The following is a 22338-nucleotide window of genomic DNA, read 5'->3' as shown; positions in this document are numbered from 1 at the left end:
GCTTAGCCCTTCTGAAAGTCTGAAGTATTAAGTGTCAGAGGTATTAGGTTCCCTCTTCTAACAGGCTCATGAATACTGCTGACATAGGGATTGCCTGGGCATAGCTGTATTTAGAATCTCAGCCATAAAGCCAGTTAGGTTTTTGATAGGTTCAGAGTTTCTTCTTCAGCATCTTCAGAGACAGGTAATTTCTATGTTAGGCAAGAGTATTTTTAAGAATAAAATTAAGACTTTTTGATATCCAATTGATATCCATTTTGATATTGATATTTAATATCCAGCATAGAATCAGAATACAACAAGGATGGTGATGTTGTGTTGAGTTACTTACTATTTGTGTTTCCATGTTCTGTAAGATATCAGTGCCTTTTCAGGTTATATTACTTTATTTTTAAATTTCCATTTTAACAATCAGTTATGAATTTGTGGCTAGACAGTTCCTTCTGGAAAAGTGTGGGAATGGCACATAATCCATTAACTACGTGCAGGAGGAAATAACCATTTCTGATTTTATGTTTTTTTGTTTTATGTTGTTTTACCTCTGAACAGTTATGAAATGCCCAGACACTGAAAAGTGTTTGGCCAAAATACAATTGGTAATGTGGAAAGAAAAAGCTCTCCTCATCTTTTTGAATCGTTAGAAGCCCTGAGTCAGATTCAGTTATTTCTCTTTCACCATGCTACTGATTTCAGCTTCTGTTAAAAAAATAAAGAATAAAATAAAACATGGATACCTTGCTACCACTGGGCAATCTAATTCTGTTCATACAAACCTGAACTCAGTTCATTAAAAGATTTTATTTCAGATATTTACTTGCACACTTGTATGAGGCCTGTTAATTTTGATAACAAAACTAATTATGTCTGATAACAATGCATACCCAAAACACTTATAATAGGAAGATAGAAAGACTTGTAGTCCAAGATGTAGTGTTTTATCTAGGTAATCTTAGTTCTAATTTAGATTATATAATGGTTTTACTATTTGTAATTTAACAAATCCCTTGCTTATGCTAGTTCAAATTAATCCTACCTGAGTTAGACACTAAAGACCATCATGCCTTTTGCAGTCAATGGAGGGAGACAGACTTCCAGCGGGTGTTCACGTCTCAGATTTTCTGACCTGTGAAGGTTCCATTTCCTTTCACTTGATGACAGGGGATGAGTATAAGTGTATGGCTAATGAAAACATCTTCAAATTTTAAAGTGAAGCAAACTTATGTGGATAGCCTTGAGTATGTTTCTATTACAGAGTATCCAAGATGGTTCTTACTGAGACAGCAGAGGTGTTCCTGTATGAGCAGCTGTAGGAACACCGTTGGAGATCTCAGCTCTGTAAAGTCCTGTTCCACCTTCCTTCCTGTGTTTTAGGAAGCACTATGTGGGATGTTCTATGTATGCAATATGTTCATCTTCCATACACCTTTATATCCACAAACAGTTTTTCCTTCAGGAAAAAGAGAGTGTAGTCCAGAATATTTATTATCATATAATAAATCATAAATCTTTTTCTTCATTCATATTTATCATTATTATATTTAAGCAGTGCAGATTTCTATGGAATTACATTCATGAAAATCAAATAAGGATAAATCAATGGGATTCATCAAACCTAATATTAAGCATTCACACTGTAGAGATTTTTTAATGCAGTTAATCATTTTGATCTACATTTTTAATCCAAGGGAAACAAAAATAGGCATGTCTATAGTAAGCCATGTGAACTCATTTAGATTTCTTCTTTTGCAGTAGCTGTATTATGTGCAAAAGGTCAGACTTCACCACTGAGATGAGTGACTAGCTCTAATGTAGACATTTCACCTGTAGATGTTTACATTCAGTGAGATTCATGCCTTCTGAAATGTAGAAAAATGTTGTGATCTTTGGTTCTTTATGACAGAACTTTTGCTAGGCCAACTCCTACACACATACTCCACACTATTCCATACTCCATTCACTATATACAATATGTTATCAGGTCTAATTAGTCATCTTCATGGTTTTCTAGATCACCATCCTTACTTAACACAATCTACCCGCGGATAGGAAGGAAAAGGTGATCGTGTCTTTTCTTCCATGATTTCTCTCATGAGATTATCTCATTATCATTCCAAGACCATATCTGAAATCTGAGCAGAAGTCTGGAGTATTTCTATGTGAAAATTCATTATTAGGTATTTTTGAAACAAGTATGACTTCAGTGTGTCTCATGTGTTATTCAGCTTTTGGCAGCTTCTCATGAGTGATGTTTCAAAGGAAGTTTGGAAAGTTCTGCAATGTATTTAAACATCTGGGTGATGTAGTAGTTAGTGAAAGTTTTCCTTCCTGAACTACACAGATAAATGGCTTGTGATTCAAAGATGAGACCAATCAGTCTTCAGAGCATGATTCTGGGTGCATCTCTACCTTGCATCATGCTGGAGTATATGGCACATTTATATAGTATTACTCAGTTCTTGGCAGAGATATCCAGTTGGACCCTGCAAACCAGGCAGCATTAATTCATCACAGGACATAAATGAATTACCTTGGTCTGTTAGCAATACTAATTAACCAGGACTCAGAGACACACTTACTTGGTTATTTTATTCTATTTCCAGAGATAGCCTGTCTGACATAGCTCGTAAATTTATACACCTTTATTCTTTGCCTGGAGGAGATGTGCCCTGGAGTATCCTGGCTCCTAATGGGTGTCACTTCCTGGGTAGCCTCTTTAATGTCAGGGTGGTATAAATCCTTATAGAACTAGGCAAACCTAGCTGTGCTTGCTTATAGCAAAAAATCATATCATTCTTGATGTTATCTGAAAACTGTTGGGCAGTAGAGAATCATCTATTTTTCTTCAGAGAAGCTCATCTAAGAATAGAAAACAGCATACAAGAATTAGTCATTGTAGCCAAAATCATAAGTGATTTTTATGTAACAAAGCCTTTATGATAGCAAAACCATAGTACTAGACTCAACTCACAACAGTCTTTAACTAGAAACAAAACTAAATGTGTTAGCAGCATGGTGATTTAATAGTTTCATTTACATTACTAAATGTGGAAGATATATTTAGATATATTAAAAGATTGAAACATTGTTTTGCAAAGAACTGTCTGATTATAACAGAAGAAGACAGTTTTTGTCTTAGGGGAGTCTGTACTTGAATAGACAAGAAAGATAAAAGAGAAACAGAAAGACTAGGGGTGACATAACTCACCTAAGCTCATAGAGCAGATCAAGGGCAGAGCTATATTTTACTTCCCCCTCCAAGTGTTCCCTGTCTTTCCTTATGTATTTTTTTTTTTGCAAGATGTTAAATTCATTCATTGATTCTTAAACTTCATGTGAATTCTGGGCTCAGAAGCAGTGTGATAAACTCAGAGACTAAAATCTCCTCAACAGCTGCAGGAAGAAGTAAATTCAAACTCACTTGTCAAATGCAAGCCTGCTGCTCGGCACTTCAAGCTCCCAGGGGCTGTGTGTGGATTGTATCGGAATCACCCTTACTGCTGATGAAGCAAAACACGTGTTCAAATCCATTCAGCCATTGAGACCCATAGAAAGCTTGTCACCTGGAAAGCTGTAGAAATGCAGGAAGAGAAATTGAGCCAAAACCCATATTTACTTAATATTTTAGCAGCAATTTAACTTATTCTCTTCCACAGCATAGAAAAAACAGCCTGGTTCCTCACTGGCTGGCTAAGTACATACATTGGAAATGTTCCTGGACCTTCTTCCCCTTGTCTCCAGCCAACCATGGCAGCAAGAGTGAGCCCACTATGTTTGCAGTGTTTTAGCAACAGGGAAAAGTACTATATTCCCTATTGGAAAAAGTTTTATTATCTTTGAGACTGATGGATTTAGTGAGAAATGTGTGTTTATAAGGATGAAGATATGACTCATGGCAAGGAAAATCCTAAACATCTGACCTTGTCATATAATCTTTCCTATTTTTTAGTTTCATACAGCTGGAGACCAGGGGGGATTATTGAAGCAGGAGCAAGGAGGAAACTGTTGTCACATTTACAGAATTAAACACAAAACAAAAGTGATTTGTAAATGTCCCCAACTGCTAAAACGCCCTAATCATGCAGTGGAATGCATAGTGTCACTTTGGGAAAAGGCTGTTTGGCTGCCTCAACTGTGCCTGTCACAAGCCATCAAGTATCATCTACTTACCTCCACGCAGAGGCCAGTCACATAGTCTCAGATCACTATTCCATGTCACTACAAATATACAAAGCTATAGTGTATATATAAAGCAAGAGAAATAGCAATGCTACCAATGCTCACAGCCTTAAACAGCTTTGAGGAAAGTCATTCAAGTAATTCTAACAGGTAACCCATGCCCCATGCCCATTTAATTTGCTAGTAGTCCTTGAATGGTCTGAATTAGGCAAGATTTAATGCTGGGAGAAAAAATTTGGCTCCTAACAAAGGATGATGTCTTATCTTGTAGGCACTTGACTTCCCATTAACTGGGCCTTCACAACCTGGATATCGTCCACTAGCCCATTAATTGTCTTCCTTCCCTGCATGACACACTTAACACATTTCACACTAATAAGGGTTCAAAAGTTCATTAACACTCCAGTTCATGAAGTGAACTTAGATATTAATAGCAATAGAGTCTCGTAGTACACATTTATTCACAGATTTAACATGAGTATGGAATATGTAGTTAATGTACAGAAACTGTATGCACATACAAGAAAACTGCCTGAATCTGTTTTGTTGTTGTTGTTTTGTTTTGTTTTGTTTTGTTTTTTTCCCTCATAAATACTTCAAGTTCTACCTTTCACTCAGTTCTGATTGTCATAGCCCATTTTCACACTCTCTCACCCTGAAGGACGCTGGCTACATGCTTGGCACATGGGCTTTGATTTTCACCAATCTTAACTGAGAGATGCAATATAATCAGGACTTTGCATGGCTTTCTGCTCTCCTGTACCAAAAACCAAAATGAGCAGAGTGTTCACAGAGCTAGAGCTATACTAATTCATTCCAGGGCCAGAAGAGGCCACCAGACCCATACAAACAGTAACTTCTTTGTGTTTTTTTTTGTTTTGTTTTTTTTGTTTGTTTGTTTTTTTTTTTTTTTTTTTTTTCTGACATATACCTAGCTTCATTTGAAAGACTTCAGAAGACAGCTAGTCCTTCACAAATACAGAAGCAAATTGGACAAGATGTTGCAATGCTTTAATTTCACTAATAGAAAATTATATCTTAATTTGTACAACTTCAGTTTTCATGTGTTGAGTCTTGTTTTCTCTCTGACAGAAAGGCTGAAAAAAAAGCCTCTTTCCATCATCCAATTCTCTCTATGCACAGCGCAGCACCAGGTAGAAGTTCTCTGGCTTCATGTTACAAGATCACTATCTAACCTGTGGATCATTTTATAAGGATCTCTTTGAGTACCAGTATTTTCATATCCTTCTTGAAATGGACACTATAAATGGGCAAGATGTTCTATAGTATCTCTGCTGCATGACTAGAAACTGTAGTTGGAAGGATTCTCTCTTCATACCCGTGTGGTAGTTTTAGTCACAGAATTGCATTGAAAACTCACAGTTTAATTTATTTCTTTCCATCAGTCTCTAGTTCTCTGAGTGTAATCTTCTTTCTCTTTTTCTGTATTTAATCTGTCTTTGCCTACCTCACCAAACTTCTGTCAACTGCAAATTTAAACAGCATTTTTCTATTAGTTTGTAGATCATTTATCCTCACAACACCGTTCCAGAATCCAAGTGTTCCTTTTCCATCTTTGGAAGATCTCCAGGAGATTATTGGTAAGAAAAAAATTTAATTCAGGCTTTATGGGACTTCTGGTGAATGGATTGTTGTGTTTTCCTTTGGATTAGGCATAGGATTAGGCCTGCCAAATTGGGTTGTCACGTGGAATCTAAATGGTTTAATCCTGTCAGGGCAGATGTTCCTCTAGGTATCTGGCATTCAGGTTTATAGACAATGTTCTAGAAGAAAGGTGGACACTTGGAGACTTTAAGAAGCTGAATGATTTCAAAATCTGAAGTCAGACTGGAAAAAGATTAAAATATAAGATTTTTTTGTGGATCTACATTATGTATTTTGATTTTATGATGGAGCTGGAAAAAATCATAGAAATCCCATGCCAGCTAGATCTATCTGTGGGAACAGAGTGTCTCAGGTTACTCACTATGTACATCCACATTAATAAATAAGAGAACCAGGGATGTCAGTACTAGATCCCTTGTTCTATTCCACTCCTTCATAGCTAGCTCACTACCAGGCTTCTTCTGAACTTTTCTATGTAGCTCTACCAAGGCTGTGACTGAAAATAGTTCTCAAGTCGTTCACTAGAGAGTACTCCTGAGTCTCAATATGAATGAGACTACTATAGATTGGTTTTAAATGTTATCCCAACAAACTTTACTCCCTCAAATATATGAAAGCAGGCAATAAATGCTATCCAGTGTGTTGCTATCAATCCTCCACTCTCATGGGCTTCTACACAGATTTCACATTATTCCAAGAGTTTAAAAGGAAAAAAGATAAGTGTTAAATGTCTTCTGTCTTTGGGCTATAATATAGGGCACAGGAGAGCTAGAGACAATTGGTAAAGAGAATGAGTGCAACAGGGCCACATTACTTAGCCTCAGAGCAAGAAAGAAGGTCCTTGCTCCTATTCACTGTAGGTGTCGCTATCTGTTTCCACTCAAAACTACAGAGTTCCATTGAAGAAACTTACCCATTCTTACCCATTTGTATTGTTCTCCAGACAGTTTATGTTCTGACGCATGCCAGCAAGGGAAGCTTCCTGTAGTGAATCTCAGCATCATTTTGCAGGCTTTTGGTAAATGACGTGGTTAAGTTATCCACAAAAATTATTGTGTGTTTAAGTGCTACTAACAGCTCTCCAGAATCTTTCTTTGCTCTGTTCTGAACCACTCCAGCACTCTTTATATCTCTAAAACAAATCCACTACCCTGGAGGTATTTAAGATGCATGTGGATGTGGCATTTAGGGATATGATTTAGCAGTGGACTTACAGTGTTAGGTAAAAGGTTGGACATCCACCTGCTCCACCGGGGGATCCTCCACAGGCTGCAGCGTGGAGATCTGCTCCATGTTGGACCCATGGGCTGCAAGGGGACAGCCTGCTCCATCAGGGGCCTCTCCAGGGGCCACAGGGGAACTTGTGCTGCCTTGTGCCTGAAGCACCTCCTGCTGCACTCACTTTGGGGGCTGCAGGGCTGCTTCTCTCTAAACTCTCACCCCTCTCTCCCAGCTGCTGTTGCACAGCAGTTTTTTTTGTTTGTTTGTTTTTCCTTTATTAAATCTGATTTCACAGAGGTGTAAACAACATTTCTTATTGGTTCATCTCTGGGCAGCATCGAGTCCCTTTGGAGCTTTCTGAAACTGGCCCTTATGGGTCATGGGTCAGCTTCTGGACTCTTCTCACAGAGGCCACACCTGCAGTGCCCCGCTACAAAAACCTTGCCATATAAACCCAATACAGTAGTGAAATGGGATCTTCAGCAAAGAAGGTGGCAGGGAGAGGGTAGCAACATATCTCCTGCCTCTTCCCCTACCTGAGAAGCTTGGGAGAATGAGGAAGCGAAGATCCCACTACTGCTTAGGTACCTCTGTGGCTTGGTCACCCCACTCCAGTTTCAGCTGTGAATTATGCTGCGTACAGAAATTTAAGTTAATGGGTATTCTGGTTTCATTGCTTTTATTTCTCAATTTCATCCTGACTGTGGCATTACTTTGGCATATGTTAAGAGTTCCTCACTTAAAAAAACGCTGGCTGACACATTTTAATTTCCTTTCAGCTTTCAATTTCTCTCACCAAAAAAAAAAAAAAAAAAAAAAAAAAAAAAAAAAAACAAGACGAAGGGACATATTTATTTATTTAAATAAATTTCTACAGTTTTTCTTCTCGGGCACTTAAAAGGTTGCTACAAGCATCTCTGTTGCATGCTTAGGGCACAGATTAGTTCACTGATTTGCCAAAGGCTACAGAGAAAATATGTGGCTAATTCATTAAAATAATAAACTTCTTTATTCCTATATCTACCACTCAGACTCTAACTTCTCTTTCAGATCAAAATTAGCACTCATTTGTGTAATTGTTATGGAAAGAGCCAAAGAAACAGGATAACAGTGAGATGTTAAAATTAGTACCTGAAGCAGGCAATGAAGGAAAAGGTGATGTTAAGAATTATCATGTCTTAAGAAAAAGCTCTTGCTTTTCGAAACCTCTTGCTTCTACTCGCTTCTTGCTTCTATTGGTTCTATTGTTTTATTTGTTAGGTAACCCTTATTTGTTAGATTTCTTAAATCACTTAAGACATCTCTTTTTTTCTCCTGACATTTGCTCTATTAAAAGAGAATAACAGTGACATTTCTGCTGAGAAACAGAAGATATTAAGGCCTAATACATTTCCCGATTTTTTATGATTTTTTCTGTTTACTTCTCTGAAGGTCCTGTACACTAATTCTTCTGCCCCTCCCTTTTAGATCCTACTCCTAAAAAAACGTTGTGTTAGTATAGAACCACTGAAGTATTGAAAATGAAGTTTCTGAAGTCTTGAAGCACCCAGGGCTAAAGGTGTAATCCAGCCACAGGTGTTTCCATTGGAGAGTGCTTTGCTGGATCAAGTGGAGGTAGAGGATCTGTGCCCATGATGAGGAAGAATTGAGTATGCATTGCATTACTCTTTGCATCAGGGTGAACTAAATCTATGTCAGTTTCAGGTAATGGTCTCTAGATTGAGTCTAAGTATTGCTATTATCAAAAACCACTAAAATGCCTTAGTGGTGTTTCTACTTCTGGTGGCTACAACCTTTTAGACTGTGGTCAGTGTTTTTAACAATCATTTGGGTTTCAAAACATTATCCTTCTGTATCATTCATACGTCTGCTCTATTTTTAATATCTTTTTTTTTTTTTTTTTTTTTTCCTCTCTACTCTGTTCACTTTCTATCTTCAGTTTAAGAAACACAACTACACAGGAAAGACACTTTACTTTCACAGAGCTCATTGAACCATATCAGAGGTAATTAGTCAATTTAACATCCACCAGGAAAATCTCATCTTTTCATCAGATGTGACCAATGTCATCCTGTTCCAGACTGTGCCATCAACTATGGATACATTTTTAAACCAACACCTGAATGGAAATGACAAGAAGGCATTTCTGTTCAAGCTGTCTTTGTAGCTGAGTCCTTTCCTGACAATACCTCTACTTTCAAAAATGAACACAGAAGACATTCTTTTTTAAAACGCCCTGAGGAAAGGCCTCTCCCTTTCTAGTCTTTCTGCAAATGACCACCGTGCCTAGCGGGAGAACATGTTGAAAACCTGAAGTTCAGTTCTCTCAGCCTGGACAGCTTCAAATCTACATCTCTCAATGTAGAGACCTGGGGGACAGCTTACGTGGAGACAGAAGGAAAGTGAGTTTTTAGGCCTCTTCTAGAAAGGAGGAAACTGTTCCAGGCCCTATTTCCAGCACTGTTTATACATTTTACATAAAATGGTAAAGTAATAAAAAGTGTGAAAAATCCTTAATACAGGTGCTGGAAAGCAGCCTCAACGAGTTCCCTAACTGTTCACTCCAAAAAACAATTTAATTTGAATTTTGTGATTTCTTTGATAGTTGATCATGCTTAGTTTTTATTGATCATGCTTATTTTTTCCTGTATGCAGCATATACACTGACAATAATTCTACCGTGTTGGAGAAATGCAGTTCCAGAGCTGAAGAGAAGTGTCAGGGATGAAGTAGAGTTAGGTATCCCACACTCTAGTTCTAATAACTCAGCTGATGTATATAACAGAAACCTGTTTCTGTTATGTTTACAAGGAAAGCCCCGGCCATGTCTTTCTGAGCAGCCTGGTCTTGTCAGCCTGTATGACATGGTCTGAAAATTGTGGCCAGGGCGACATTAATTGGGGTGAGACTTATCTTCCCTGGTCTGAGATTTTTGTGGTGTAGACATTTACTCCTGAACTCATCCCATGTGCTCCTTTTTAAAGTTGTGGGAAGCAGGAACATTCAGAATATGGGTCATTTGAACTATTTTTTGTCAAATTGTTCTCTGAGATGATTCAGCTTGCTAATGTGGAAGAAAATGATCCAGTCACTTTTCCTTGGTTATTTCTTTGTTAGGTTAGTGAGTTAAATTAACTCACAAAAGGGTGCCAACAGGAAAGATGAAGACAAGCATGAACAGAGATAAACAGTTAGATTAGTGCATCCTGTCTTTTCAAACTGAAGCCTTTGACACCTAAATTCTGTTTATATCACTATTTAGGTGTCTGGATATGTCTCATAGCATAGCAGTTTCTGAAACAACATACCCATCTATTTCTGCTGATGGGGATACGTAGTTTGAGAGAAGCACTGTTGTTTCCAAGTCAAATGAGTGAATGTGCTGAATATTGCAGTTTTTACAGCATAGATGAAGGTATGAATGAGAATGGGGAATGGTATTGAATTGATTTAATGATAATACCTGTAAAATATGTTTTAAAATATTTAAGGTATCTCTGAAAATGGAATGACACATTTGGCTTGTTAAATTTCTGGAAAGAAAGAGGTAAGGTATATATTGTCAGCTTAAAACTAGTTCTAGTGAAACCTTCATTGAAGAGAACAGATAGATCCTCTTTAATGTGGAAAAGTGATTTGAAAAGACAAGTTTTGAAACATTTGTCTGAATGAGTATGCGTTTGATAGTTGGTTTATACAACACTTGCTCACTATAGAACACTGTAATAATACACAGATGATTTTGCCAGCTAAAGATATAATATGAATAAGTAAAGATTTAATTATGCTTTTACATTGGGGTGTAGGTTTTGGACCTAGGCAGAGATACACCTACAGAGTATTTTGCAGATGATGTTTTTAGCCTCCCCTATCTCAGCCAAATCTGAGCAAACTCCAAAGAAGAAACTACAATTTATGCACTGCTGAAAGGCAGACTATGTTTGCTTAGGCTCTGAAGTATGGTCACATACCTACCAGGCCCCTAGTTTGGAACTGTCAACTGCTGCCACAGGTCTGTAGTTCCAAACACATGAGAAACAACATTAACATTGGAAAACTAACATAAGGATTTATTCCTCAAGAATGCCAGCTTCAGGATTTTTTTCAAGGCTATAAATATATCTGAGTAACTAAATGCATGCCTGGAAAAGAGTCTGTCTTGAATGTCTATTCACCACTCTCACGGGTATTGGAAGAACTGATTTGACCTAGACATGCAATATACATTAAGGTTTCTAGACAAAAGGCTCTGTATTTTCAGAGTTCCGTTACAATGAATGAGCTGAGTATGCTGAGAGTGTTGTTACAATTTTAATAAAATCAATTTAATTTGAATTGGTAAGCAGTTGCTGAGAGACAGCAGTTCCCACTCTCACCTGTAAAGGAAACCAGATCCTTAAAGAACTTTGAAAGATGTATAAATGTAATAAAGGATGCATTAAAAAGTCTACAAATGAGTTTCAAACTAAGCAGGAGAACAATTGAATCATGTCTCTTCCCAGGCTTGATTTAAGCTAATTCTGAAAGAAACTTCCGTGAAGAAAGTACAGTGTGGTGGGTTTCTTGATAGCAGCACTAAAGGTAAATACTTGTAGAAAGTATTAGACAGGCTTCCATTTAATCTGCTCGCTGTTAGAAGTATACTTTCACAAATACTGCTGTCTAGTTCTGAAAGCTAAAACCCAGATCTGATGTCATGAATAGTTTAGACAGTGTGATTAATTGGACTCTGAGGAAATTATATCCAACATAATTAAGAAGTGTACCTAGAGTTTAAAGAAAGGATGCTCTAACAGAGCAGAAGGAAAGGATGTGTTGCCAGACTCAAATATGCATAAAAAAAATAAAAATTATAGATGAGATGAGAAGCTAGACAGAGATGGAAGTTTGCAAAAAGGAGCTAGAGAAAGGAAAGAGGGTTTCTTGGGACTTCTTGGAAAATTAGCCAGCTATAGGAAATTGTCCTATCTCCTAAGTTCATGCAGTAAACCCAGACATGCTGAACCATGTTCCCTTCTTCTGTCTGGCTCCCATCCTGTGGAAAATGGGTGGGTTTGGACTTCAGCACAATTTCAGCAAGAGGTGGAACCTCTGTTTACTGGGAAACTGCTGCAGGTTTTGCAACTGTGGTTCTTCCTGGTAGATTAAAGATGTTGGGATGTAACACCATCAGTAAACCACATGGCTATCGATGTTGATGTAGTGTAGAAGTCTGGGGAAGCTGTTAATTAATATTTACACAGTTGGCCACTGTATGATAAAATATAAAACAATAGTGTCTCTTCAACACTTGTGAGGCACTACTGAGGGCATGTAATATTCATGTAGTCATACCAAACTCCCTAAGAAAATAACTAGCTGTAGATGAACAGGACATAGCATCCATATTACTGCAAAGATCTGAGTCAACACAGGTGTACTACTTGATAACAACCTACAGACTGTGAATATCAATCACATTTAGAGCTTTCTTGTGACCCAATATAGTCTCCCTCTATTGTCTCCACAAACCATTCTGCTTTTCTCACCAGTTCCTATGTTTAGCTTCAGCTGCTCCTCACACAGCTCTCCTAAAAGTGGGAATCTCATTCAGAAGGGCTTGTATCTCCCTCTAACACAGGTCAGGAGTTTCTGCTTGTGCCTAAGGTTAGGGTGAAATATCTAGATCCCAGAATTTTACAAAGACTTTGTGATAATAGATTTCATAATGGCTGTGAGATGCTCAGGTAATTTGGAAGTAGGAACTCTCCAGGTGATTTAGTTAGGTGGGTTAAAAAAAAAAAACTCCATAAAACTCTTTACCAGAGTGACACCTGGACCTGCTACTGGGTCTTGTCTTATGTTACTGTTGTTATGTTTGTTTTACTCTCCTGTGGCTCCTTGTATTTGAGTATTAACTGGTGCCATTATTACCGAGCTGTGTAATTGCACAGTGGATCTCTCAGTAGCACTAAATATATAATTATGAAGTTCTCCAAAGTAGAAGGACAAAACAACTGTTCAGTGTTTGCAGACAGCAGAGTTTTACTGTATGCACTTTCCATACCACTTAGTTTACTGCCTACTTAACTTTCCATAAAATGTAATTAGGTTCTGGGTTGGGTTGGAAGACACATGGAGTCTAATGTATTAACTGCACTTCTTATTCATAAGGTAACAAAGACTCTGCATCAAGTTAATGCCAACAGTTTCCCTTGGAAATAGCACAAATAATTTGTCACTGCTCATTACTCTCACACTACTACCCCACTGCTGGCTTTTGAAAAGACAGTTTCTAAAATTATCCAGAAGAGCTGATTACTGGTTTTGGTATTGTAATGTTTAAATGGACCAAAACAATTCAAGATCTACGCATTTAATGCAAGCAAATAGAAGTACTTTATTTTTGCATTTGTCTTTCTGGCATCTATGGATTGTTTCTTTCTGAAGGATGAAGAGTTCCCAGTGGAATACAGACAGCACAGAGCCAGTCCAAGACCTTTGTTTAAGTGAGGTGCAGACATTTGTCTTTTGAACAGAAGCCAGTCTGACCTGAGCCTGTTACCAATGACAGGAGTGTTTGCTCTTTGGAAGCAGAGACACCAACAGAGGTTAGGTCATGTTGTGTGAGAGGCTTTCACAAACACAGTGAGGTTTGAGACAAGCTGGACAAAAAAGGGAGAAAAGAAGTTCTCCAAGGTCACACACAACAGACTCATAGTAGAACTAGGAATAAAAGTAAGAATTCCGAAATGCTGTTAGTGCCAGGTCCACTTGAGCATACTGTTTAGTCTCCCTGTAGCCCCCCTAATCCACCTCAAACTCATTAGGGAGCCATTGCTGAATTGATCCATTTCTTCCTGTGAATCCAGCTTGATTCATCTATCACTGTGCATTTTGATGCTTTCTTTGAAGATGCACAGGCACCCTCCACTCACAGTGTTTGCACCTGCATCAACAGCACTGGCAGGGGGAACTGATGTACTTTCCACTTGTACACTCACAAGACTGAGAGATCTGATTGCCATGCCACTTGTGGTTTACCAACTTGTGTGAATGTTCCTTTCTGAAATCATAACTCTTTTCCTTTACAATACCCATCCCTGGCTGGGAAGGCTAGGGATTCACTCCCCTCCATTTTACCATGGTGAATAAGAATGCAGATTCATATGCATTCTCCTGGGAGCAGAACAGAGGAAAAATTATGATGGAGAGACATATTTCATGCAGTTTTGGAATGGAGAATTATCTTTTTAAGATACAACAGCTCTCCCTCTCTCACCTTCTGAGGTATGAATGGCTGACTGGAGCTAGGTCTCCTGCAGCTCTGTAGAAGATACAGTGTGGGGGGTTCCCCTTCCTTCACCTTGGAGCCATGTCACCACCAAGAAGGGAAGCAAGAGTGGTTTCTTGCATATCTTAACAGGGATGGGAGACATTACCCCAGTGAGGTCAAAGCACTTAGTGTCTCTCAAAGAAAAATGAGTTACACAAGACCGGATCTTCAGTCCCCAGTCTCAGTCTCATCCCTTTGCTATACTGACACAAAATCAGCTGACCACTAAAATCTGGCTGTCTGTTAGAGGGGTATCAGCCCAACATAAGCAAACTCAGGGGAGACTAGGAAAATAGGAACTGACTTTGAAGTGATCATTTCTACTACAGAGAGAAACACTTTGATGGACTGCTGGTACTGTTTTACTCCAAGTTTCCCCAGCTGCTGTATCTCTCTTTGTTCTATGAAATCACTTCACAGTTATGAAAGTCCTGCTATATAAAGAGATCACATTTGAAAATTACTAAAGAGTAAAGAATCCTAAAGAGTAAGCTTAAATTTTCAAAACTGTCAGTCTCCTCTGTTTCATAGGTGGTAGACAAAAGGGGAAAAAAAAAAAAAAAAAAAAAAAAAAGTATTTTCTAGATCTTATTTTTCTATACTTTGCTTTGGAGCCACCATTTTTCATGTTATGCTCCTTCTCATCTGCTTTTTTTTTTTTTCCTTAAAGAAAATAAAAATAAAAAATAAAAAAAAAAGTCTTCAGAATACAAATCGTTCTTTCCTTTTCCCACTGTTGTTTGTCACTTGAATAATCACCCAGAGAGACTCAGTGTGGTACTAGCTTTTGTGAGCATGTCCATATTTCACTTGAACTGAATTTCTGTTTCCATATTTAAAGAGTTAAGCTTCTATTAGGCTAAAGCAAGGTGATGACATGATAAACAGAGACATAATGAAACTTTTCCTATAGCTACAGAAAATGCAGATAACAGAAAGTAACTTCTCATTTCAAAAATCTTCTCATAATGATAATTTCTGATCCTTATAGAGAGAAAAAAGACCCGTAATTAACTCTCTTTGCTTATCTGTCTTCCATCATATTCAGGCATATTTTGTAGGACTCCATAGCTTTATATACTGCAGCACAGTCTCATCAATTGTGGTTATGGTTCCTTGCCTGTCTTGAGTATCTTTGTTCAGCAGTGGATCTGAAACACAGGCAAAGCTGAAAGGAGCTACCAGCAATGGCACATGAGGACAAAAGAACAGCATGAATGCCTTAAGTAAGCCTCAATATCATAACAATGCTTCTCAACAGCATGGCTTATCAATATGAGGCTCTTAAAATGCAGTTTAAAATGTTAAATAATAGCTTTATCCCCACCAGCAACACATATAAAAACACTGAACTGAAGCAACTGTTAACTTCAATTGCTTCTAATTAGAGATGACTGACTATTCCCATTAAATGACTTTTATTTTAATAGGAAACTAATTGTTTTCCTCCAAAAATTACTTTTATCACATATTTCTTTGGCTTTCAAATCAGTCTATTAGTCCACCTAATCTTGTCATTCTTTCCTCCCAAGAATCTATTTTTATTTGAAAAGTAAAAATTTCTAAATGTAAATATTAAATTAGGATTTTATACAAGAAATCCGTGTCCAAATTCTGTTATCCATTTCTGTGTCTTTCAGTAAAGCTTAATTCTCTGGTTCTATGATTCTATGGTACTATGATTCTATGAATCAGAAATTGAATCCCCTGAAATACAAGAATATTTATAGACTCGTGAAAAATAAAATAAATAAATCCTTGTTGGATCAAATGTCAGCTAATTATTTAATAGAAAAAAAAAAAAAAAGTGGGGGGAAAACTTATAGAGATCATTCTCCTACTTCTTCTTTAGAAATAGAAACTTTAGGTACAGAAAATTCAAGGTGCCTTTAGTTGTGTTGTAAACTTGATATAAATTGCATGTGACCCAGTTCAGTATCTGGTATGTAAAACTTTCTCTTCTCCCTAGAATATTCCATAAGACTAACGTCCTTGGCTACAAAGAGGGCAGAGGGAGAGGGGAAAGAAGAGAAGGTCAAGAAGATTCTGATTAATCTATTTCCACTTCTAGAGATTCTTCTTTTCCCTTCAGTGAGAGCAAAAACCTATTCCTAAACATGTTGAAGACCAAATCAGACATGGGGCATGATATTTATTTATCTGCTACTTAAAGACTGACAGTATGGGCAATTGATTTTTTTTTATACTCATAGAATCATAAAATCATAAAACAGCTTGGATTGGAAGGGACCCATCCAGTTCCAGCCCCCTGCCATGATCAGAGACACCTCCCACGAGACCAGGTTGCTCAAAGCTCTATCCAACCTGACCTTGACCACCTGTGATGGGGCATCCACAGCTTCTCTGGGAAACCTGTTCTACTGCCTCATCATACTCTGAATAAAGAATTTCTTCCTAATAACTAATCTAAATCTCCCTTCTTTTAGTTTAAAACCATTCCCCCTTGTGCAATCATGATCTACCCAAGTGAAAGGTCTCTCTCCGATAGTCCTTAGCGAACAGATTGATGCAATACAATCCTCCCCTTGTGTGTCCCACAAATGCTGTCATCATAGACTGAATAGCAGTAGTCACTGGTCTTTAGACCCCCACACTGTGCCTCTATTTAGTAATAAAGGAAATCAAATATCATAATAATATTTAGATAGGAGTAATTAGTTTTACATCTAGAGATCACAGGTGTCCAGGAGACACAGGGGAGAGGGTAACCTCCTCTGACAGCAGACAGACTGGTTTACTGGCCAGGGAAAGTTTAAACTGCTTCAAGACAGTGTAAATGACACTGCGTCACTTGCAAACAATATTATTCCCTGGGGACATTTCTACTTGTCAGATCCATCTATCATAGAATGACAGGTCAAGTCAACACAACATGTCAGGGAGAGATCATCATGAATGCTAAGAAAGCAACTGCAGAATTACTTTTGGCTGGTTATGCACAGTTCTCACTTCTATCTCATATCTGCTTCTGCCAGCCCTGGTGCCTGAGTTGTTTCCTGTTCCACATGTAGTGATGGGAATGCTGCAACATTTAGTGTTGTACAAACAGTAAAAATGCTCCCTTTGTCCTAGAACACTTCTTATTGTAATATATGTTATGTTATTTCCAAAGTAAATGATAAAACTTCCTCTAGCTTTGCTGCAGCATGAGCAGACCTCAAGAGATACAGGACCTCAGGACATACAGTCAGGAAGAAGATTTAATTCTTTGAACTTGCTATACTTAATTTGGTCTAAGACAGACTGATGCCAAAAAAAAAAAAAAAAAGAAAAAAAAAAAAAAGAGAAAAAATAATAATGGTAAAAAAAAAAAAGGTTTCCTGTTGCCTGCCATTTGCATTGGTCATGCAGTCCTGACTTTTCCCTTGGGTTGGCATGGATTTGGCTGCATGGTGAGTTTGAGGTGTTGTGAACACCAGAGGGACCATTTTCCATTCGATTCAGCAAAGTGTTTGCTTCACCCCTTGGTTCTATAATCCCTGAACTGAAGCATGGCAGCAGCAAGAATACAAACCTGGCTGGGAAAATGTAGTAGTGGAGGAAGTAGGGGTGAAGAGGACTCCATCAGTTAACATAGTGGGATCACATAAAGCATAACATGAAACCCAAATCACCAGTCACAACTCACGTGAAGCATACAGATAATTGTTTAATCACCTTTGCACTCCTGGAGTCCAGGATCTGCTTTATTCTGTAAAATAGCATAACTCCTAGGCAGCTCTAATTATGTTCTTCCAATTTCAGTAAACAGGATCCAACCTTTTATCATCCCCTTCTTAGCTCAGCCTCTTACTCTGGGATCCCAGAATGGCAATGCTGTTTTCATAATGTGAGAACTAGAATTTCCACCAGGAGAGGTGGTATACTGTAGCTATCAAAAAAAAAACAAAAACAAACAAACAAACAAAAAAAAGATTCTGACTATATGCTCATACTTTTTAAAAATTCCTTTCTCTCCCAAGGAAGTAAAATTTACAAAATTTTGGGAAACATTGTTAGTGTTATATTTAGGATTCAAACACATATTCAACTCAGTTGAGTCAAACTGTGTACATAATTTTAAAACTGGTCCCATGAACACTTACGGGGCAAGAACGGCAAGAACTGTAAATGTATAAGGCTGATGGCTGACTACAACAGTGAATTGAATGAAGAAGGAAGAAAAAGTGAGAATTTTCTTCTTTTGTATATCAGAGGGGAAAGAAGTCAGGTGTAAAATCTGTTCATTGAAAAAACAAAAACAAAAAACAAGCAAACAAAACAAAAATAAAAATAAAAACAAACAAACAAAATTAATATTTGTGGCATCACTGTTCAAAAGTGTCATAAAAACTAAGGAAATTGAATAACTTTTACATGTATCGATATTGAGAGCAATTAATTATGTCTAAATGTGCCTGAGTAAATATTCTCCCTAACCTAAAGGAACCTTGAAGTGCTGCAGTATATGCTTTCTGTTCTTGCTGCACAGGAAGGACCATTCTTGAGCTTGCAGGAAATTATCCTTGATAATCAACAAGCTCTTGTTGACCTCATCTCTTCAGGACTGATTCCCAGGAAAACATAGAGTCACAGAATTGCTTGGGTTAAAAGGGAACTTAAAGACCATCCATTTCCAAACTCCCTGCCACATCCCTCTAGATCAAGTTGCCCAGGGCTTTGTCCAACCTTGCCTTGAACACCTCCAGGGATGGGGCATCCACAGCTTCTCTGGGCAACCTATGCCAAGGCCTCACTACCTTTTTCCAATCATTATATGCCTGAGCAAAAAGTTGCTCTCCATCTTTTTTATAAGCACCCTTTAAGTATTGAAAAGCTGCAATGAGGTCTCTCTAGAGCCTTCTGTTCTTCAGGCTGAACAATCCCAACTCTCACAGCCTTTCTTCATAGGAGAATATTTCCCTGAAAAGGCCAAAGACTGCTCTTTTCAAATCTGGGTTTTTAATGTTGATTTTTGCCCTGCTCATTCCTCAAAAGATCCTGAACTCCACCATTTCATGATCACTGCATCTTTCCTAGTTTTCACATCCCTGACCCGTTCTTTGTTGTTTGTAAGTAGTCCCTCAGTAGTTCATCAGTCTCTTGAGTTGACAGTACACTACAGAAACATTCTGGATTTCTTGCACCCTATTATGTTGTCCTTTTAGCAGCTACTCAGGTGGTTGAAGTACCCCATCAGGACCAGGACCTGTAAACAAGAGGCTTCTTTATTCTGTTGAAAGAAGGCCACATCTACTTTTTCCTGATCAAGTGGCTGGAACCAGGTACTAACAATGTTGGTCTCTGCTGTAATCCTGATGGATGAATCCCAGACTGCCTCCTCTCTCATTTCCAAGTAGAGCTCCACACATCCCTTCTGCTATCTCGAAGGCAAATCTCCCTCCCTACCCTCCCAAGCTTGCTCTTCCTAAAGAGCCTGTATACATGAAGAGCATCTATCATTACAGGACTCCAGCTGCGTGAGCTAACCCACCAGGTCTCTGTGATCCTTATGAGATGACAGCCTTTCACACAGATATCTAATTCCTCCTCTTTTCCCCTATGCTGCATGCATTAGCATACAGACACTTCAGAGAGACACCCACTTGTGCTGTCCTTTTCCCACAAAACATATGAGAGTTTATCCCATAATCCGTGCCTTTAGGCACTTTATCCATGTACAATGGGAAAGGCACTTCTGCACTATTTTGTTGTTTTCAAGGGTGTCTCCTGTACAAATCAGCTGTACCCTTTATTTCTCAACCTGGTCCATCACTTCCTCACTTGATTACAGGTTATCTTCTTCCTCCCCTATAATTCCTAGTGTTATATATGGAGTGGTAATTCGTGTCGAGAAAATGGTTGACATTAATAAAGAAGGGGGAGATTTGAGAGTGCGGCCATGGGGGTTGGAAAGCCCCGTGGTTGATGATAACATCAGACTCTTAACAATGAGACCATCCAGAATGTAAAAGAGTTTAGAGGGAACAAAGACGGGTGACTCAGGAGACTCCATGCAGTCTCAGGTTTCTTGTTCTCCAGCCATTAAGGCATGGAAGTTTCTGGGTGTTTGCTGTTGTTGTTATAGGCAAAGTTGTTTGACCAATTAAAAGTTGTTTTGAAAAGGACTGCTGTGGGGAGAAGGGTATAAGAGGGGAGCCTGCCCTTAGGATAAAAAAAAAGGCAACACAATGTGATGAAGTTATGTCATCAATAAAGAAGCAGAAAGAAGGAATGAAAAGGAACAGGCTAGCAGAACGGACACTGGGATGGGAACAGGCACATTGATCACCTCATAAAGATAGGTTCGTCCAGACTCAGCAAACCGCTCAAAGAAGCTCGTACTGAAAGTCGCTGGAAATAGGCAGCACTAGAGCTGGAAAGAAGCTCAAGCTGAGAGAAGAGGACCCATGCACACAACTGCCCCTCACTGGTAAGCAGTTGTGCATTATGGGGAATCCTACGTCCTTAGAAACAAAGACTGTCCTGGTAACCTTACAGCTTTTTCTCCTTAACAATAGGACAGTTTATGATCCTGAAATATGGGACCAAATTGAGGTCAAGGTGTGGGACTCTGCAACTAAAAACGACAAGGTTACAGTGGGATTGCTCGGCACCTGGCGAGCAGACTCTGAGGCCTTAAAGAGTCATGTGGGGCCACAATCACAAACGTGTGGTTTACCAGACAGTGAGAGAGCTGTGGGCTCCTTTACTGATCCGACTGCTATGCCATTGGCAAATCCACTGCTACTGCCATCGAAGGCCTTTGCTGTTATGCCCCCTGCTGACCTGGACGAACCTTTTGACCAAGGCCCTATTGGCCTTGAAAAGGAGATGGATCTGCTTTTCTTCTATCTGGGAAGAACGGGATACATAAGGCCTGAAGACCGAGTTGCTTGACAACTTAAAGCGAGACATATTGTTCAAAAGGAATGGAAAATGGAGACTGTTAAGTCATGGAGCTTAAAGGATTGTTTGTTACCTTTTCTGATTGTACGTATGTATAGGCATACTTGCGTTTAGCATGTAAAGCAATGTTCTATATATTTAGAACGTTTGATGTTCGTGTGTGCATGTTGGTGGACTGTAGACTCCCCGCACACCCAACGCTGCTTACTTGCCTTTTATACCTTTTTTAAGTATAAATATTACTAAATTCAGATTGAGTTGAGACTTCATTTATAACACTAGCTTATTTAAGAGTTGAATAACTCTATGTAAGGTAATTTATTCAATCAATGATCTCTTTAATAAAAATTAGCGCACAATAAATGAGTAATCCAGGATCAACTATGCACACAGTACAATATCTGTGGAATTTCATAAATGACAGATTCAGTAACCTGAATGTATAAATAGGATAAGAACTTATCTTTACCCTTATTATTACTTGGTATATTTTATTTCATTCAGTCTTTAGAAATTTTTATGTATGATGTTACAAAGACAGGTTACCGTTGTTTCTCTACCAGGCCCTGAGAAACATTGGAAACGATTGTAAGCGCAGTGTCAAATATTGATGACTCATTCTTAGTTTCTGTTCTGAATCATTTTTTATTTTATTTTTTTTCCCTCTGCTTTTGACAGCATACATCCAAACTAGAAACACACATACAATAAAGGATTGAGTTTTCCCTATATCCACTCTGTATCATCCACTGAAAAGTTCTTGTCACGGCAAAGATATCTACTGTCAGTACAGATGATTGATATGCACCTGAATTAAATTCCAGAGACTGGTAAATAGAGATGATGATGATGATGATTACTATTATTAATGAATTATTATTATTATTATTATTATTACTGTAGAGGACAAGAATATGAATCATTTCCCTTTCAGAACTTCTACCTTCTCCTTGATTTAAGTAAGGGACCAATGTGGAAAATTTTTCATCCTGAGACTGAATAGGACTCTTGTGTAGGCAAAGGTACTTGCTTATATGCTTGGATTTGGGCTTAAATATTTCAGCTTGAAACAGCTTGACCTTTCAGGGCCT

The 22338-nt window shown here is 38.3% G+C and overlaps 1 long non-coding RNA gene across 1 annotated transcript in view; it reads right to left on the bottom strand.

The window, feature by feature from the left end:
* Positions 1-501: 501 nt before the first annotated feature.
* LOC119716426 (uncharacterized) overlaps positions 502-22338 on the bottom strand; it is a 37928-nt gene continuing 16091 nt past the window's right edge. The window contains exons 2-3 of the long non-coding RNA XR_005264386.2: positions 3419-3568; positions 502-2856 (exon numbers count right to left, since the gene is read on the bottom strand). This is a non-coding gene — a long non-coding RNA (uncharacterized lncRNA). The remainder of the gene's footprint in view (positions 2857-3418; positions 3569-22338) is intronic.

Source organism: Anas platyrhynchos, chromosome 1, assembly GCF_047663525.1.
Source record: "Anas platyrhynchos isolate ZD024472 breed Pekin duck chromosome 1, IASCAAS_PekinDuck_T2T, whole genome shotgun sequence".
NCBI lineage: Eukaryota > Metazoa > Chordata > Aves > Anseriformes > Anatidae > Anas > Anas platyrhynchos.
The sequence above is the reverse complement of the archived record's forward strand: the minus strand, read 5'-3'. Positions and strand labels throughout refer to the sequence as shown.